This window comes from Anomaloglossus baeobatrachus, chromosome 7 (genome assembly GCF_048569485.1).
Source record: "Anomaloglossus baeobatrachus isolate aAnoBae1 chromosome 7, aAnoBae1.hap1, whole genome shotgun sequence".
In the NCBI taxonomy this organism is placed as follows: Eukaryota; Metazoa; Chordata; class Amphibia; order Anura; family Aromobatidae; genus Anomaloglossus; species Anomaloglossus baeobatrachus.
Genome location: NC_134359.1, coordinates 274,537,957 through 274,555,738, shown reverse-complemented (window position 1 = coordinate 274,555,738; position 17,782 = coordinate 274,537,957). Strand labels below are relative to the sequence as shown.

Below are 17,782 nucleotides of genomic sequence, written 5' to 3'. Positions count from 1 at the left end.
CACTCGCTGGCACTGAGGTCCTGCGCAGGACTTCAATACCGGCCTGTGTGCATGACGTAGGGCGCGTCATCCAAGCCTGCTTCAGAAGAAGGGCTAAGATGGCTGAAAGAGGAGGCTCCAGTGCTGGAGAACTTCACCACCCATCCAACTAGTCTGCACTGGAGCAACCTTCTAGGTATTATAAAGTGGTTTTTTATGTTCTACACAGTGGCCTGGGCTCTTATATACAGTAGTCTAACATGCTGTATATAAGTGCGCACTGGTGGTGGCCGCAGCTTATAGACCCCAAATCTGATGACAGGTTCCCTTTAAATACCTGTAGCTCCCAGCTCAATTGACTGTAATGTAAATCATTTTTTTTGGCGAATAACTATAAAGTGCAGGGTTAAAATTTCCCCTCAAAATGAAATCCGACGTTCCCTGAGTCAAATGAGGTATCTGTGTAAGATTTTGTGATTGTAATATATATATCATGCCAATACAAGTGTTATGGGTGCATGTGTAACATCGGACTGGTCTCGGTTGACATCCAAGGGCAGTGTAATGTATGTAGAGATGGAGAAAATAGAGAAATTAATCTCTCCATCTTCTCCGCTCCTGTCCAGCATGTCAGAGAATCAGATCACAGTGAATTATACTCTGCTCACGCTCGCAGCAAAGACTAAACCTAGTGTCATTAATATATCGTATCCAATGCTTTCCACTGGTGTGACCCCGATCTTATTCTGTATATACACACCACAGAGTATCACTTCTCCTGTCCTGTGTACTGGGTGTAATCCTCATTAACTGTATTACTCTGTATATATATGTCGCGGGCGGGGAGGAGGGTGTCAGCACACTACGCTCACCCCTTCGGCTCGGGTCCGGCGGCTGCTGCTCAGTGGTGGCTCGAGCGGTGGGCCGGATCCCGGGGGCTTCTCGAGCGGCACTCCTCGCCCGTGAGTGAAAGGGGGGATTGTTGGGTGTGGGGATTGTTTATTGTCCGTGACGCCACCCACGGTTGTGGTGATTTCACCACCACTGCTCAATATGGGAATCCCGGGGATGGTGATGCGGAGCAGCCAGGGTTGTGTTGCCCCTCCGTGGGTAGGGGTTGGTGATCCCGGGGCCCGGTGATGGTTTGGGAGGTGCAGGGCCTGGTGGGCGCAGGGACACGGGGGCAGCGCTATGCCTTGCGGCACTGTGGTACTCACTCAGCCTGAGACGTTGACACAGTTTTTACGGTAAACCAAACGGCTGGTAAGACGGTCCCACGGACGGCTGCACTTGCTCTCCCAGTCGGTGACGGTGATGTCCCTCTTCCTTGCACCTATGTTTACTTGTTGGTTGCGATGGGTCCCCACCGGTAACCCGCTCCCCGGCTTCAAGCTGGACCGGGGGAGCTCTACTCTTTGCCCGCAGGTGCTGGCCCTGAGAAACTGGTGCCCTGGCGGTGGCGGCGTCTCTCTTACTCTGGTTGGGCTGTTGCCTTCAATCGGGACTTGGTTGTTGGGGGATCTACGTCCCCTTCACTGACGGATTTGGCAGTTTTGGCGACTCCTAGCCCTGCCAGGGTCCGAGAGGCCCCTGCCCTGGTGCTGACTGTCCTTCGGAACACTGCTCCAGACCGCCGGGCACACAGCCTACGGGGTCCTTCCAGGAACTTCCAAACGGTCCCCCTCCAGACAGTCACCGCCGTTGCTGACCTTGCTGACCTGTCCTGCACACAGCTGGACTACTTCAGGCTTTTTCACACTCTTTCTGTTCTGTCACCACTCTTGCTTTCCTCCTTTACTACTTTTCTTCCTTCTACTTTCACTTAGCTGTTTACTTTAGCCTAGTCTGGCTACTCCTCCACTCCTTCCACTTCCTCCTCCTTAACTTGCTTCTTCAAGCTCTTCCTGAGCTAGACTGCCTGGTTCTTCCCGCCTCCAGAGCTGTGAACTCCTTGGTGGGCGGAGCCAACCGCCTGGCCCACCCCCTGGTGTGAATCATCAGCCTCTGGAGGAAGGCAACAAGGGTTTGTGGTTAGCTGTGATGTTCCTAACTGGGATGTAGGGTGTGGTGGTGTGCAACCTGTGTCCCCTGGCTTGCCCAGGGCGACACATTCCCCCTTAGCAAAATGCAGACCATCCGCGGGCTGCCGTCCAACACCGGTTTTATTTTTCTGAAAAAGATAACATAATAATTTAACATATGTACATTTTTAATAACTCTTCCCATAACGGGAGGCACATTTCTTTAACGTTGCATAACGGTTTACGGTTACGGTTTCCGCTCTCTCCCACCCAAGCAACCTGGCCCTGATGCTGCCCCTAAAACCCAGGCAGCACCCCTTGACCCACAGTCCAGCACAAATTACCCGAGCGGGATCGGTCTTTCCCTCCAGAGGGTAGCCACCGGTTCCTTTGGTGGCTGGGCCCCAGCCTGCTCTGCTGAGGGCCCTCCCTCCAACCTGCCTCTCCGGAGGCGGCATTGCGGAAAACGGTAACTGCAAACAACTTATTTACAAGCCACTTAACGTTTGTGGTTGCCCTGCAAGTTCACGGGCTTGTCCATGGATAGTTCCCATGCTATTTTTGTAAACGGTCCCCACGGGGACAACGGTGCCGGCTCCAGCCGGTTGCAAATCACAGCAGACAATCTGGTGAGGTACTCGGTATCATTTTCATCATTAGCAGAACTTTTTAACTTTTTAACAAACAAACAACCACTCTTTACATTCCCTGACCCCTTTTGACTCACAGAACGGTCTCCCTGTACCTAAGTGGGGGTCTACCTAGGTTGGGACGGGTGGACCTTCGGGGCCCTGTGTCAGTGGTGCTAGACGGTGGGGTAGAGGGAACAATCGGTTCCTCCTCCCTGCTATAGTGTGGAGCAGGCGGAGGTATAGGGGAGCTGGGTACAGGTTCATCCCTGGGCACTGACACTGGTTCTGGCTCACGGTTAACCGCATCCACTACTTCTTCATCCACGGGTTGTGGGAACAGTATCACTGGAAGAATCACCGCGCCGTTCTGTGTGGGCCAGTTCGCTGGGAAGTCACCCATTACAGTGTGGATTACCTCTGCTGCCTTCTCCGCTGGTGGAGGAACCGGTACTTCAGCCTCTGCCTTCAACGCTGGGGGGCACCTTTTTAGATGATCCTGGGAGACTGTGGCCAGGGTGCCCCCTTGGTCACGACTGATCTGGTAGGCCTTCCCATCTCCCCATTCTGTGGGTTGTATGACGTAAGGGACTTGCTCCCACTGATCATCCAGCTTGTGGGTCTTCCTCTTTCGTTTCAACACTACATCTCCTGGCTGGAAAGGACCCGCGGACGCCTTCTGATTGAACCGGTGCTCCTGCTGTTCTCGACTTCGACTGAGGTTTTTCTCCACATACTCCTGGATTTGCCGGTATTGTGCTCTCCTCCGACTTTCCCACTCCGCCGTCGAAGGGAGTGCTTCTGGGGCCTCCAACCCCATCTCCAGATCCACCGGCAGGCGGCCAGGCCGAGCCCTCATCAGATACGCTGGGGTGCACTTCGTCGAACTGGACGGGATATTATTGTACATGTCGACCAAGTCGGGTAACTTTTCCGGCCACAGGTTCCGTTCCTCCAGCGGTAGCGTCTTGAGGAGCCCCAGGACCAAGTGGTTCATTTTCTCGCACATGCCGTTGGTCTGGGCGTGGTACGGAGTGGTCCGGATCTTCTTGCAGCCGTACAACTGGCAGAATTCGTGGAACACCTCTGCTTCAAAGGCCGGGCCTTGGTCAGTCAGCACCTTTTCTGGGTACCCATGGGGTCGGCAAAAATAGGCCTGGAACGCTCGAGCAGCAGTTCGACCAGTTAGGTCCTTAACGGGGATTACCACCATAAATCTTGAGTAGTGGTCTACAATGGTCAATGCGTAGGTGTACCCACTTCGGCTAGGGGTGAGCTTGACATGGTCTAAGGCGACCAGCTCCAGCGGCTGATGGGTGACTATTGGATGTAAGGGTGCCTTCTGGCTAGTCTCGTCCTTCCTCCTCAGCGTACAAGGACCACACTCTCGGCACCAGGCTTCCACCGATTCACGCATCCCACTCCAATAGAACCGCTCCCTCAACAGCATCTCCAGCTTCTTCCACCCGAAGTGGCCAGCACCATCATGGTATGCCCGCAGGACAGTAGCCACGTCAGCTTGAGGGACGACCAACTGGCATATTTTCTCATGAGTCTTCGGGTTGATCAGCTCACGGTACAGCCTCCCTTGGTGTAGGTAGAGCCGTTTCCGTTCCTTCCACAAGCGTTGGGCTTCGGCTGGAGCGGCAGGGTCTATTCCCATAGCACCTTGTTCCACCAGAGTCTTGACAAGGCGAACAGCCGGCGCTTGGTCCTGAGCATCCTGCCACTCTTGACTGGGCCGTGGGTCCAGATCCACCCGTTGCTGATGTACTTGTATCCTCTCAGGAGGCGGCTGGTGAAACGCAGGCAACTCGATCTCCTCGAGGTCGTCATCCTCGCACCCCTCTTCTGACAAATGGGGCATTCGGGAGAGTGCATCAGCATTTATGTTGACACGACCGGCTCGGTACTTTATGGTGAAATCATAGATGGCTAGCCGGGCTACCCACCTCTGCTCCAGCGCGCCCAACTTGGCCGTGTTCAGGTGAGTCAGCGGATTGTTGTCCGTAAACGCGGTGAAGGTTGCTGCCGCCAAATAGTGGCGGAACCGCTCCGTGATAGCCCATACCAACGCCAATAGCTCGAGCTTGAAGGAGCTGTAGTTCTCAGGGTTCCTTTCGGTCGGCCAGAGTTATCGGCTAGCATAGGCAATCACCTTCTCCTTTCCATCCTGGACCTGGGATAGGACCGCTCCTAGTCCCACGTTACTGGCGTCTGTGTGGAGGATGAACGGGCGCCCATAATCAGGGTACGCCAGGACCTCTTCTCCGGTCAAGGCCGCCTTCAACTGGCAAAAGGACTCCTCATGCTTGTCTTCCCACGACAGTGGGGCTCCGATGGGTCTACCACCTTTGGTCTGTCCCACGAGGAGGTCTTGCATGGGGGCAGCCATCTTCGTGTACCCCTTTATAAAGCGCCGGTAGTACCCCACCAGACCCAGAAACTGCCTTACTTCCCTCACCGTAGTTGGTCTCGGCCAGCTCTGGATGGCAGTAATCTTCTCAGGGTCGGGGGCGACACCGTCCGCACTCACCACGTGCCCTAGGTACTGCACCCTGGGTTTCAGCAAGTGACATTTAGAGGGCTTCAATTTCATCCCGTACCTGGCAAGGGACGCGAACACCTCGGCCAGGTGCTCCAGATGGGCCTCATACGTCTGGGAATAAACAATCACATCATCCAAGTACAACAGGACGGTCTCAAAGTTTAAATGTCCCAGACAGCACTCCATCAGCCGTTGGAAGGTTCCAGGGGCATTGCACAGCCCAAACGGCATGCTATTGAATTCGCAGAGCCCCATCGGGGTGGTGAAGGCGGTCTTCTCCCGATCCTCTGGGGCCACGGCCACTTGCCAGTACCCGCTGGTGAGATCAAGGGTCGAGAAGTAGTTTGCAGTTCTCAGTGCAGCCAAAGACTCTTCGATACGGGGTAATGGATAGGCATCTTTATGGGTTATCTGATTGATCTTCCGGTAGTCCACGCACATCCGCATGGTACCATCCTTCTTCTTGACCAGTACCAACGGAGCGGCCCAGGGACTACAGCTGTCCCGAATAACCCCTGCCTCCTTCATATTCCTCAACATATCTTTGGCACACTGGTAATGTGCAGGGGGAATAGGTCTATACCTCTCTTTGATAGGGGGATGTTCACCAGTGGGGATGTGGTGTTGGACCCCCTTGATCTGCCCAAAGTCTAGGGGGTGCTTACTGAAAACCTGTTCGTACTCCTGCACCACCCTGTATACCCCTGCCCTGTGATGTGTAGGGGTATCATCAGTGCCTACATGTAGCTGTTGGTGCCACTCCTTTGTCCCCCCCTGGGGTGGGGAAGTGCTGGTGGTAGGTGGGAGTGTGGATGGACTGGCTTCATGGATAGTGTGAGGGTCCAGGGTGAGCAGCTTAGCGATGGTGGCATACCGGGGAAGCCTGACTTCTTCCTCTCCACAGTTCAACACCCTCACAGGCACTCTCCCCTTCTTCACATCCACCACCCCTCGGGCGGCCATTACAGTGGGCCAGTGCTCGGAGGGCATAGGCTCCATCATAGCAGGATAGTCACGCCCCTGAGGCCCTACTGCTGCCCTACACCAGATCATCATCTCACTCCTAGGGGGCACAGTCAATGGAGCAACATCCATCACTCTCACTCCACCAATCTCCCCTCCTGTTGAGCTTACATGCTGGCGGTACATCAGGGCTCGGATCTCACGCTGCACAGCCCTCTGCCGGCTCCCTGCCGCTGTGGCGGCTAGCTGTTGCAATAGGGTCAGCACATCAGCCATGCAGTGCTCCATCACATTGGTTCCCAGCACTATTTTCGGGTTATGATCACTGGGTTCATTCATGATCACAATCATACCCTGGTGTTGCAGTTCAGCTTGCCCCACTGTCATAGCCACTTGTTTATACCCCACCTGGGTCAATGGAAGTCCATTAGCGGCAATCAACGTTATACTATTATCTGGGGGCGCCAGCTCGTCTATGGACTAATACCGCTGGTACAATGTGTATGGTATGGTGGTTACCTGTGATCCAGTGTCCAAGAGAGCCATCACTGGTATGCCGTCCACAGCCACGGGGATGATTGGGCGGGCCCCGATATATCGGTCCCGCCAGTCCGGGGGGCCACGATGTTCTACTCCTGAGGACTGGCCCGGGGCCCCAGGGGTTGCTCGTTTAACGGGCACTGTCGGAAGTAATGACCCGGCTTACGGCACTTGTAGCAGATTGGAGGTCTGCTCCGCGGGTTGTTAGCACTTTTCCGCTGCATCCAGGGAACATCCTCGGGACTGTCAGCAAGCTGTATCTGTGCTGGAGGCTGAGATCTGGTCAAAGGTTGTAGTGCAGCAAGGATTTTGGCGAGGTCTCCGTCCATGCGACGAACCTGGGCTGCCAGTTCTTCCACTGTGTTGCTTGGGGTTGCAGGTATTGGAGAGGTTGGTTTGGCAGAGGCCGCCACAACGGGAGCCGTCTCGACGGGCCACGGGGCGGGTTCCAGAGCTTCTGCAGCTGGGGGCTGTAGTGCTTTAATGGCCCGCTCCTTTAACACAGCAAAGTCCACATCCGGGTGTTCCAGGGCCCACAGCCTGAGTTGTTTACGATCCTCAGGGGACCTCATCCCCTGCGCAAATTGCTCCACTAACATCTTGTTGCTATCCGCCTCATTAATAGGATTCACCCGCTTCAGTGTGCGGAGGGCGGTCTGCAGACGTAAAGCATAGTCCCGAATGCTATCCCCAGCTCGTTGCCGGCACTGGTAAAACTGCATCCTCAGCTCAGCTTCAGTCCGGGTCTCGAAGGCAGTCTGTAGCTTCTCAAAGATGGTGGCTACAGAGAGCCGGTCCCCCTCGGCCCAGGTCTCCGCTTCCTGCTCAGCCGCACCGGTTAACTGGCCTAGCACTATCGCTGCCCGTTGCTTATCAGTCAGGGGGTACAGCTCTAGCAACGGGTTAAGCTTTTTCCGGAAGGCCTGTAGGGCATCCGGTTTCCCGTCATACTGCGGTAGCCAGGCAGTTCCGGGCGCATAGGGCAAGGAGAACGGCATGACCTGAGCGAGCGCGGGGGCCGCGGCACCTCCCGCCGGTACGGCCGGGACCTGGGCAGGCCCATTCCCATCCGCGGGTGCCGCTGCGGCTGCGACCGCCGCTCCTCCAGCGGCTCCGTCGGGCGCAGACATCTTGTTTCCGTCCCCCTTAGCTCTTTCCGGCCCCTCCTCTCTCGGGGCGGGGTTTTGGCCTTCGCGCCTCTACTACTCGAGAAGACGCTCGAGCGGGAACTTTTCGCGCCAAAGATGGCGGCTTCTGAAATTTTTCTGCCGGATACCTCCGGCGGTAACAAGGCGCACCTCTACCAGACGGCAGAGCGGTAAGATCCTGTTCGTGACGCCAAGTTGTCGCGGGCGGGGAGGAGGTGTCAGCACACTACGCTCACCCCTTCGGCTCGGGTCCGGCGGCTGCTGCTCAGTGGTGGCTCAAGCGGTGGGCCGGATCCCGGGGGCTTCTCGAGCGGCACTCCTCGCCCGTGAGTGAAAGGGGGGATTGTTGGGTGTGGGGATTGTTTATTGTCCGTGACGCCACCCACGGTTGTGGTGATTTCACCACCGCTGCTCAATATGGGAATCCCGGGGATGGTGATGCGGAGCAGCCAGGTGTTGTGTTGCCCCTCCGTGGGTAGGGGTTGGTGATCCCGGGGCCCGGTGATGGTTTGGGAGGTGCAGGGCCTGGTGGGCGCAGGGACGCGGGGGCAGCGCTGTGCCTTGCGGCACTGTGGTACTCACTCAGCCTGAGACGTTGACACAGTTTTTACGGTAAACCAAACGGCTGGTAAGACGGTCCCACGGACGGCTGCACTTGCTCTCCCAGTCGGTGACGGTGATGTCCCTCTTCCTTGCACCTATGTTTACTTGTTGGTTGCGATGGGTCCCCACCGGTAACCCGCTCCCCGGCTTCAAGCTGGACCGGGGGAGCTCTACTCTTTGCCCGCAGGCGCTGGCCCTGAGAAACTGGTGCCCTGGCGGTGGCGGCGTCTCTCTTACTCTGGTTGGGCTGTTGCCTTCAATCGGGACTTGGTTGTTGGGGGATCTACGTCCCCTTCACTGACGGATTTGGCAGTTTTGGTGACTCCTAGCCCTGCCGGGGTCCGAGAGGCCCCTGCCCTGGTGCTGACTGTCCTTCGGAACACTGCTCCAGACCGCCGGGCACACAGCCTACGGGGTCCTTCCAGGAACTTCCAAACGGTCCCCCTCCAGACAGTCACCGCCGTTGCTGACCTTGCTGACCTGTCCTGCACACAGCTGGACTACTTCAGGCTTTTTCACACTCTTTCTGTTCTGTCACCACTCTTGCTTTCCTCCTTTACTACTTTTCTTCCTTCTACTTTCACTTAGCTGTTTACTTTAGCCTAGTCTGGCTACTCCTCCACTCCTTCCACTTCCTCCCCCTTAACTTGCTTCCTCAAGCTCTTCCTGAGCTAGACTGCCTGGTTCTTCCCGCCTCCAGAGCTGTGAACTCCTCGGTGGGCGGAGCCAACTGCCTGGCCCACCCCCTGGTGTGAATCATCAGCCTCTGGAGGAAGGCAACAAGGGTTTGTGGTTAGCTGTGATGTTCCTAACTGGGATGTAGGGTGTGGTGGTGTGCAACCTGTGTCCCCTGGCTTGCCCAGGGCGACACATATACACACTGCACAGTACCACTTCCCCCTGTACTGTGTACTCGGTGCAATCTTCAGTATAGTGGAACCTTGGTTAACGAGAACATTCCGTTCTGGGACTGTGCTTGTTAACCAAGTTACTCGTTCAGCAAAGCAAGATTTCCCATAGGAAATCATTGCAATGCAGACAATTCGTTCCACAACTTGTTAAATGTCCCATTCAGGTCCCCTATTGTGTCATTCCACACATGCACAAACATGTACAAACTCACACAAACACACACACACACACAAGCATACACGCACATATTATGCTCACCTTACCTTCCGTTCCATCGCCGGTCTCCTGGGACTTGCTGTTCTCCGGTACGGGCTGTGTATCAGGTTACCATAACGACGAGGGAGGAACTTCCGCTGCCAGAGCGCTGACGTCAAAGGCAGGAGCCACTTGCCTCTGATTGGCCAGCGCGCTGCCTTTTGAGTAGCGGGTGACAGGGGAACTTCCTGCTTCGTCGCTATGGTTGCCGATGCACAGCCTGGAGTGGAGCGGCAAACTACAGGACCCAGGAGGCCGGCGATGGAACTGAAGGTACACATATTATGCTCACCTTACCTTCCGATCCATCGCCGGCCTCCTGGGTCTTGTAGTTCGCCGCGAGGACGTAGCAATGAGCCGGCGGACTACAAGAACCATGAGGCCGGCGGTGGAACGGAAGGTAAGGTGAGCATAATACTGTATGTGTGTGCGTGTGTGTTTGTGTGTGTTTGTGTGGACTGCAAGAGCGGGTCAGAGCGCGGTGGATGTACGGAACCGGAAGTGTGTGCGGTGAGGATTTTGCTCGTACAGCAAAGCTTTCTCGTAAACCGGGTTACAAATTTACAGAAAGCTTTGCTTGTTAAGCGAAATTCTCGTTAAGTGGGTTACTCGTTAAGCGAGGTTCCACTGTATCTGTATTATTCTGTATGTGTGTGTGTATATATATATCTAATATATAAAGCTGAATGTGTGTATGTATGTGTGTGTGTGTGTGTGTGTGTGTGTGTGTGTGTGTGTGTGTGTATGTATGTCCGGGATTGGCATCTGCACCGTTGCAGCTACAGCCACAAAATTTTGCACACTCACACTTTTGGACCCCGAGAGCGTCATAGGCTATGTTTTGAGGGGAAATTTTCACCCCGCTCTTTACAGTTATTCACCAAAAAACCTGCCTCCATTAAAGCAAATGGAGCTGGGATCCACAGTGCAGCCAGAACTTCAGAAGAATGCGCAGCCACGACCTTATATGGAATGTTGACGTGTCACAATGCAGCCAGGGAAAGAGACAGACACAGACAGGGAAAGAGGCAGACATAGACAGGGTAAGAGACAGACACAAAGAGGCAGACACAGACAAAGAGACAGACTGACAGGGAAAGAGACAGACAGGGAAAGAGAGGGAAAGAGAGACAGGTTAAGAGACAGACACAGAGAGGTAAAGAGACAGACACAGACAAAGACACAGAGACAGACACAGGGAAACAGACAGACAGGGAAAGAGAGGGAAAGAGACAGACAGGGTAAGAGACAGACAAAGACAGGTAAAGAGACAAAGAGACAGACACAGGGAAAGAGGCAGAGGGAAAGAGACAGAGGGAAAGAGACATACAGGGAAAGAGAGGGATAGAGACAGACAGGGAAAGAGATAGATAGACAGACAGGGAAAGAGACAGAAAATATGGGTAGAGCTGGGCTCAACCGCCTAAGGAGGAAGGTGCTTAAGGGAAAGAAAGCGCTAAGTAATATATTGGATCCCAAGCACTCAAATAGGACACAGAGAATGAATGCAAAAAAAGTGTTATTTATTGGACTATTTGCAAAAAGGAAAACGCCACCACAATAGAGCAAAAGCCGACGTTTCGGCCTATGTTAGGCCTTTTTCAAGGTTTTTGCGTATGATGGAAAGGTGGATGGGACGAATTAGACGTCAAAGGACTGTACCATGTGGCGTTTATGTGTCGCCCTGGGCAAGCCAGGGGACACAGGTCACACACCACCACACCCCACATCCCAGGTAGGCACACCTAAGCTGAACCACAAATCCTTGTTGCCTTCCTCCAGGAGTCTGATGATGCACACCAGGGGGTGGGCCAGGTGGTTGGCTCCGCCCACCAAGGAGCTCACAACTCTGGAGGCAGGAAGTGTCAGGCAGTTAAGCCCGGAAGGGCAAGAGTAAACAACTGAGTTGAGTGAGGAGCAGATAAGAGAAGTGAAAGTGGAGGAAAGAAGAGTAGTAAAGGAGGAAAGCAAGAAGTGGTGACCGAGCAGAGAGTGTGCCAAGCCTGAGAGCCCAGCTGTGTGTAGGGCCAGAACAGCAAGGTCAGCGACGGCGGTGACTGTCCGGAGGGGGACCGTTTGGAAGTTCCTGGAAGGACCCCGTTGGCTGTGTGCCCGGTGGTCTGGAGCAGTGTTCAGAAAGACAGTCAGCACCAGGGCAGGGGCCTCTCGGACCCTGGCAAGGCTAGGAGTCGCCAAATTTGCCGAATCCGTCAGTGACGGGGACGCAGATTCCCCCAACAACCAAGTCCCGATTGAAGGCAACAGTCCAACCTGTACAACAGAGGCACCGCCACCGCCAGGGCACCAGTCTCTGAGGGCCAGCGCCTGCGGGCAAAGTGTAGTGCTCCTCCGGCCCAGCTTGAAGCCGGGGAGCGGGTTACCGGTGGGAACCCATCGCAACCATCCATACATACAGGTGCAAGGAAGAGGGACATCACCGTCACCTACCGGGGAAGCAAAGCAGCCGTCTGTGGGACCGTCCTACCAGCCGTTGGTTTACCGTACAAACTGTGTCCATGTCTCAGGCTGAGTGAGTACCACAGTGCCGCAAGGCACAGCGCTGACCCCGCGTCCCTGCGCCCACCAAGCCCTGCACCTCCCAAGCCATCACCGGGCCCCGGGATCACCAACCCCTACCCACGGAGGGGCAACACAACACCTGGCTGCTCCCCATCACCATCCCCGGGATCCTCGCATTGAGCAGCGGTGGTGCTACACATCACCACAACCGTGGGTGGCGTCACGGACATTATCCCAACACCCCAAACAACCCCCCTTTCACTCACGGGCGAGGAGTGCCGCTCGAGGAAACCCCCGGGATCCGGCCTACGGCTCGAGCCACCACTGAGCGGCCGGACCCGAGCAGAAGGGGTGAGCGCGGTGTGCTGACACCCTCCTCCCCGCCCGCGACAACTTGGCGTCACGAACAGGATCTTACCGCTCTGCCGTCTGGTAGAGGTGCGCCTTGTTACCGCCGGAGGTATCCGGCAGAAAAATTTCAGAAGCCGCCATCTTTGGCGCGAAAAGTTCCCGCTCGAGCGTCTTCTCGAGCAGTGGAGGCGCGAAGGCCAAAACCCCGCCCCGAGAGAGGAGGGGCCGGAAAGAGCTAGGGGGGACGCGATGGCGGCTGGCCGCATGTAGCTGCGGCTATAGAAGCAGGGACGCCAGGACTCTGCAGCAGTATTGGGTTCCTGGAAAAACCTCGTTACCAAGATGCAGGATTCAGCTCGCAACGAGGAAGCCCCCGCGCCCGGCACGGCGACGTGGTTGAGGGACCGGACCGTCCCGCTGAGTAACCGTCTGCAGGCCCATATGCAACTCCTCCTGGAGGAGTGGGAGACCGACATGGCGGACGTGGTGGCTGCGATGTGGAGACGCGAGGCAGAAGAGGATTTGGAGGAGCGGGTAAGCGACCCACGCCCCTGTATTCCTGAAGGATCGGCCGCTGCGGCTGAGGGGCCCGGCCGGCTTCCGCTCACCCTGCCTCTCTCCCCGTTACCCGCGATGGTGGCTGCCGCCCCGCTACTAGGCCCGCTACCTGCCCAACCGGTAGCGATACCCTGCCCGGCCGCTCCGGCGGACCAGCCGGCTGCAGACGTCCAGGACGGCCCTAAGATGCACCAAGGGGAACCGCTAGAACCGCGGCCCCTTAACAGCGTGGTGCCTGAAGTCCCAATAGAGACTGTGCCAGACCCTGAGCCCGGAACCGTGGCCTGGATGAAGGCCCGGGTGATTCAGTTCCACCGGCGTCAGCAGGGACAACTCCTCCGGATGATGGAGCAGTGGACCAACGAGGTGGAGATGCTGATTACCACCGTCCCGATGTACGGAGAGGGAACAGATGTAGCAGAACCGACTGGTGACCCACGTCCCTATGTCCTACCTGGACCGGCCGCTGCGGCTGAGGGGCCCGGCCTAGTCTCGGCCTATGCATCGCCCTTGCCGTCACTGATGGGGCGCCTCAACATAGGCTCGCCTACTTTGCTGCTCCCTGCTACCGCAAAAGAGGATGAAGTGTTGGATGCTGGAGACCAGGAGGCTGCGGCAGCTGGCGGCAACCCGCCTGACGCAGAAACAAGAAATGACGACTCCTGCCCCAGCTCCGGGCCCGCTGTTGCGGCTGAAGGAGCAATTGAGCGTTCCCGCTATGTGGGGGGCCCTGTGGTTTATCATACCCCGCGTACCGGTGGAAATGGGTACCGGGTACCTCTGTCACAGCAGGCATGTCAGTGCATGTTTGAGATGTTGGTGGCAGAGGATGGGTCCGCCTTAGCACTAGAGGAACCGGAGTAGGGCAATGGATGCCCGCAGCACCGTCCCCGTTGGGACCACCTGCTTGTTTGAAAAGTTGAAAAATGATAAGGAAAATGAAAATTACCGAGTTTTTACCTGATTATCTGTTGATTTGCAACCGGCTGGAGCCGGCACCGTTGTCCCCGTGGGGACCGTTTAAAAAAATGCATGGGAACTATCCATGGACAAGCCCATGAACTTGCAGGGCAACCACAGACGTTAGTGGCTTGTAAATATGTTGGGTACCGTTACCGTTTTCCGCAGGCCGCCTCCGGAGAGGCAGGTTGGAGGGAGGGCCCTGAGCAGAGCAGGCCAGGGCCCAGCCACCAAAGGAACCGGTGGCTACCCTCTGGAGGGCAAGGACAGATCCCGCTGGGGTACCGTGTACTGGACTGTGGGTCAAGGGGTGCTGCCTGGGTTTTAGGGGCAGCATCAGGGCCAGGTTACTTGGGTGGGAGAGAGCGGAAACCGTGACCGTACACCGTTGAAACGTTAAAAGTGAAATGTGCCTCCCGTCTTGGGAAGAGTTATTGAAAATGTATATATGTTTAACCCTTGTTATCCCCTTTTTACAGAAAAATAAAAACCGGTGTAGGACGGCAGCCCGCGGACGGTCTGCGTTTTGCTAAGGGGGAATGTGTCGCCCTGGGCAAGCCAGGGGACACAGGTCACACACCACCACACCCCACATCCCAGGTAGGCACACCTAAGCTGAACCACAAATCCTTGTTGCCTTCCTCCAGGAGTCTGATGATGCACACCAGGGGGTGGGCCAGGCGGTTGGCTCCGCCCACCAAGGAGCTCACAACTCTGGAGGCAGGAAGTGTCAGGCAGTTAAGCCCGGGAAGGGCAAGAGTAAACAACTGAGTTGAGTGAGGAGCAGATAAGAGAAGTGAAAGTGGAGGAAAGAAGAGTAGTAAAGGAGGAAAGCAAGAAGTGGTGACCGAGCAGAGAGTGTGCCAAGCCTGAGAGCCCAGCTGTGTGTAGGGCCAGAACAGCAAGGTCAGCGACGGCGGTGACTTTCCGGAGGGGGACCGTTTGGAAGTTCCTGGAAGGACCCCGTTGGCTGTGTGCCCGGTGGTCTGGAGCAGTGTTCAGAAAGACAGTCAGCACCAGGGCAGGGGCCTCTCGGACCCCGGCAAGGCTAGGAGTCGCCAAATTTGCCGAATCCGTCAGTGACGGGGACGCAGATTCCCCCAACAACCAAGTCCCGATTGAAGGCAACAGTCCAACCTGTACAACAGAGGCACCGCCACCGCCAGGGCACCAGTCTCTGAGGGCCAGCGCCTGCGGGCAAAGTGTAGTGCTCCTCCGGCCCAGCTTGAAGCCGGGGAGCGGGTTACCGGTGGGAACCCATCGCAACCATCCGTACATACAGGTGCAAGGAAGAGGGACATCACCGTCACCTACCGGGGAAGCAAAGCAGCCGTCTGTGGGACCGTCCTACCAGCCGTTGGTTTACCGTACAAACTGTGTCCATGTCTCAGGCTGAGTGAGTACCACAGTGCCGCAAGGCACAGCGCTGACCCCGCGTCCCTGCGCCCACCAAGCCCTGCACCTCCCAAGCCATCACCGGGCCCCGGGATCACCAACCCCTACCCACGGAGGGGCAACACAACACCTGGCTGCTCCCCATCACCATCCCCGGGATCCCCGCATTGAGCAGCGGTGGTGCTACACATCACCATAACCGTGGGTGGCGTCACGGACATTATCCCAACACCCCAAACAACCCCCCTTTCACTCACGGGCGAGGAGTGCCGCTCGAGGAAACCCCCGGGATCCGGCCTACGGCTCGAGCCACCACTGAGCGGCCGGACCCGAGCAGAAGGGGTGAGCGCGGTGTGCTGACACCCTCCTCCCCGCCTGCGACATTTACTTTGCAAGGGTACGTCACGCAGGCCAGGGAGGCCCAGAAGACAGGTGGAGGAAAAGAGAGGATGCCTGGATAACACAAGGAGTGGGGACAGGGTCCCAGAGGTCTGTGATGGAGGCAGGAGGCATAGCTGTACTACCCACATAACAAATAGATATAAATGTAATTATAATGTCTGTCTCCCCCTCTGTATATATCTCTCTGTCTCTCTCTCTCTCTCTCTCTCTCTGTCTGTCTCAATCTTTCCCTGTCTGTCTATCTATCTCTTTCCCTGTCTGTCACTTTCCCTGTCTGTCTCTTTCCCTGTCTGTCTCTTTCCCTCTCTTTCCCTGTCTGTCTCTTTCCCTCTTTCTCTTTCCCTGTCTCTTTGTCTGTGTCTGTCTCTTTACCTGTCTGTGTCTGTCTCTTAACCTGTCTCTCTCTTTCCCTCTCTTTCCCTGTCTGTCTTTCCCTGTCAGTCTGTCTCTTTGTCTGTGTCTGTCTTTTTGTGTCTGTCTCTTACCCTGTCTATGTCTGTTTCTTACCCAGTCTGTGTCTGTCTCTTTCCCTGGCTGCATTGTGACACGCCAACATTCTATTTAAGGGCGTGGCTGCGCATTCTTCTGAAGTTCTGGCTGCACTGTGGCTCCCAGCTCCATTCGCTTTAATGGAGGCAGGTTTTTTGGTGAATAACTGTAAAGCCCTGGGTTAAAATTTCCCTTCAAAACATAGCCTATGACGCTCTTGGGGACCAGAAGTGTGAGAGTGCAAAATTTTGTGGCTGTAGCTGCGACGGTGCAGATGCCAATCCCGGACATACATACATACACACATTCAGCTTTATATATTAGACTAGCTGTACTACCCGGCTTCGCCCGGGTTAATAACTGCTGTTAACAAAATAGAATGTATTAATAAAAATGTATTCTGCACACAAAAACCACAAAACAAATAGATAAAAATGTAATTATAATGTCTGTCTCCCCCTCTGTATATATCTCTGTCTCTCTATCTCTTTGTCTAGCTATCTCTTTCCCTGTCTGTCTATCTATCTCTGTCACTTTCCCTGTCTGTCTCTTTCCCGCTCTTTCCCTGTCTGTCTCTTTCCCTCTGTTTCTTTCCCTGTGTCTGTCTCTTTGTCTGTCTCTTACCCTGTCTGTCTCTTTCCCTCTCTTTCCCTGTCTGTCTGTTTCCCTGTGTCTGTCTCTTTGTCTGTGTCTGTCTCTTAACCTGTCTCGCGTTTTCTGTCTGTCTATTTCCCTGTCAGTCTGTCTCTTTGTCTGTGTCTGTCTCTTTGTGTTTGTCTCATACCCTGTCTGTGTCTGCCTCTTTCCCTGTCTGTGTCTGCCTCTTTCCCTAGCTGCATTGCGACACGCCAAGATTCCATTTAAGGGCGTGGCTGCGCATTCTTCTGAAGTTCTGGCTGCTCTGTGGCTCCCAGCTCCATTCGCTTTAATGGAGGCAGGTTTTTTGGTGAATAACTGTAAAGCGCGGGGTTAAAATTTCCCCTCAAAACATAGCCTATGATGCTCTCGGGGTCCAGAAGTGTGAGTTTGCAAAATTTTGTGGCTGTAGCTGCATTGGTGCAGATGCCAATCCCGGACACACACACACATATACACACACACACACACACACACACAAAGTCAGCTTTATATATTAGATATATATACTGTATATACACCTACTGCACAGTACCACTTCTCCTGTCCTGTATACTGGGTGTAATTTTGTACATTGGATGGATTTTGTACAGGTGATATTTCACTGCATACTGGGATATATTTACACTATTGTATATCTAAATGTCATTATTGCCACCTACCCTGACTGCAGTTTTTCTCATTGTATGTCTTTTAATTGTGATTCCCAAAACCCCTCCTTGTGTGTTTAATAGAGATGAGCGATGTTCAAATTCGGGTGATTTTGGGCGGTGTTCGAGTCGTTAGACAAACTCGAACGATTTGGTTTAAGTTCGGCAGTTCGAGTTACCGTTTGATAACGGTTCGATCACCAAAAGAATGGCTTTTCACAGT

At 55.1% G+C, this 17,782-nt stretch overlaps 1 protein-coding gene across 1 annotated transcript in view; it reads left to right on the top strand.

The window, feature by feature from the left end:
• Window positions 1-17,782, top strand: part of LOC142246722 (uncharacterized) — a 294,524-nt gene that overhangs the window by 217,630 nt on the left and 59,112 nt on the right. The window lies entirely within an intron of this gene.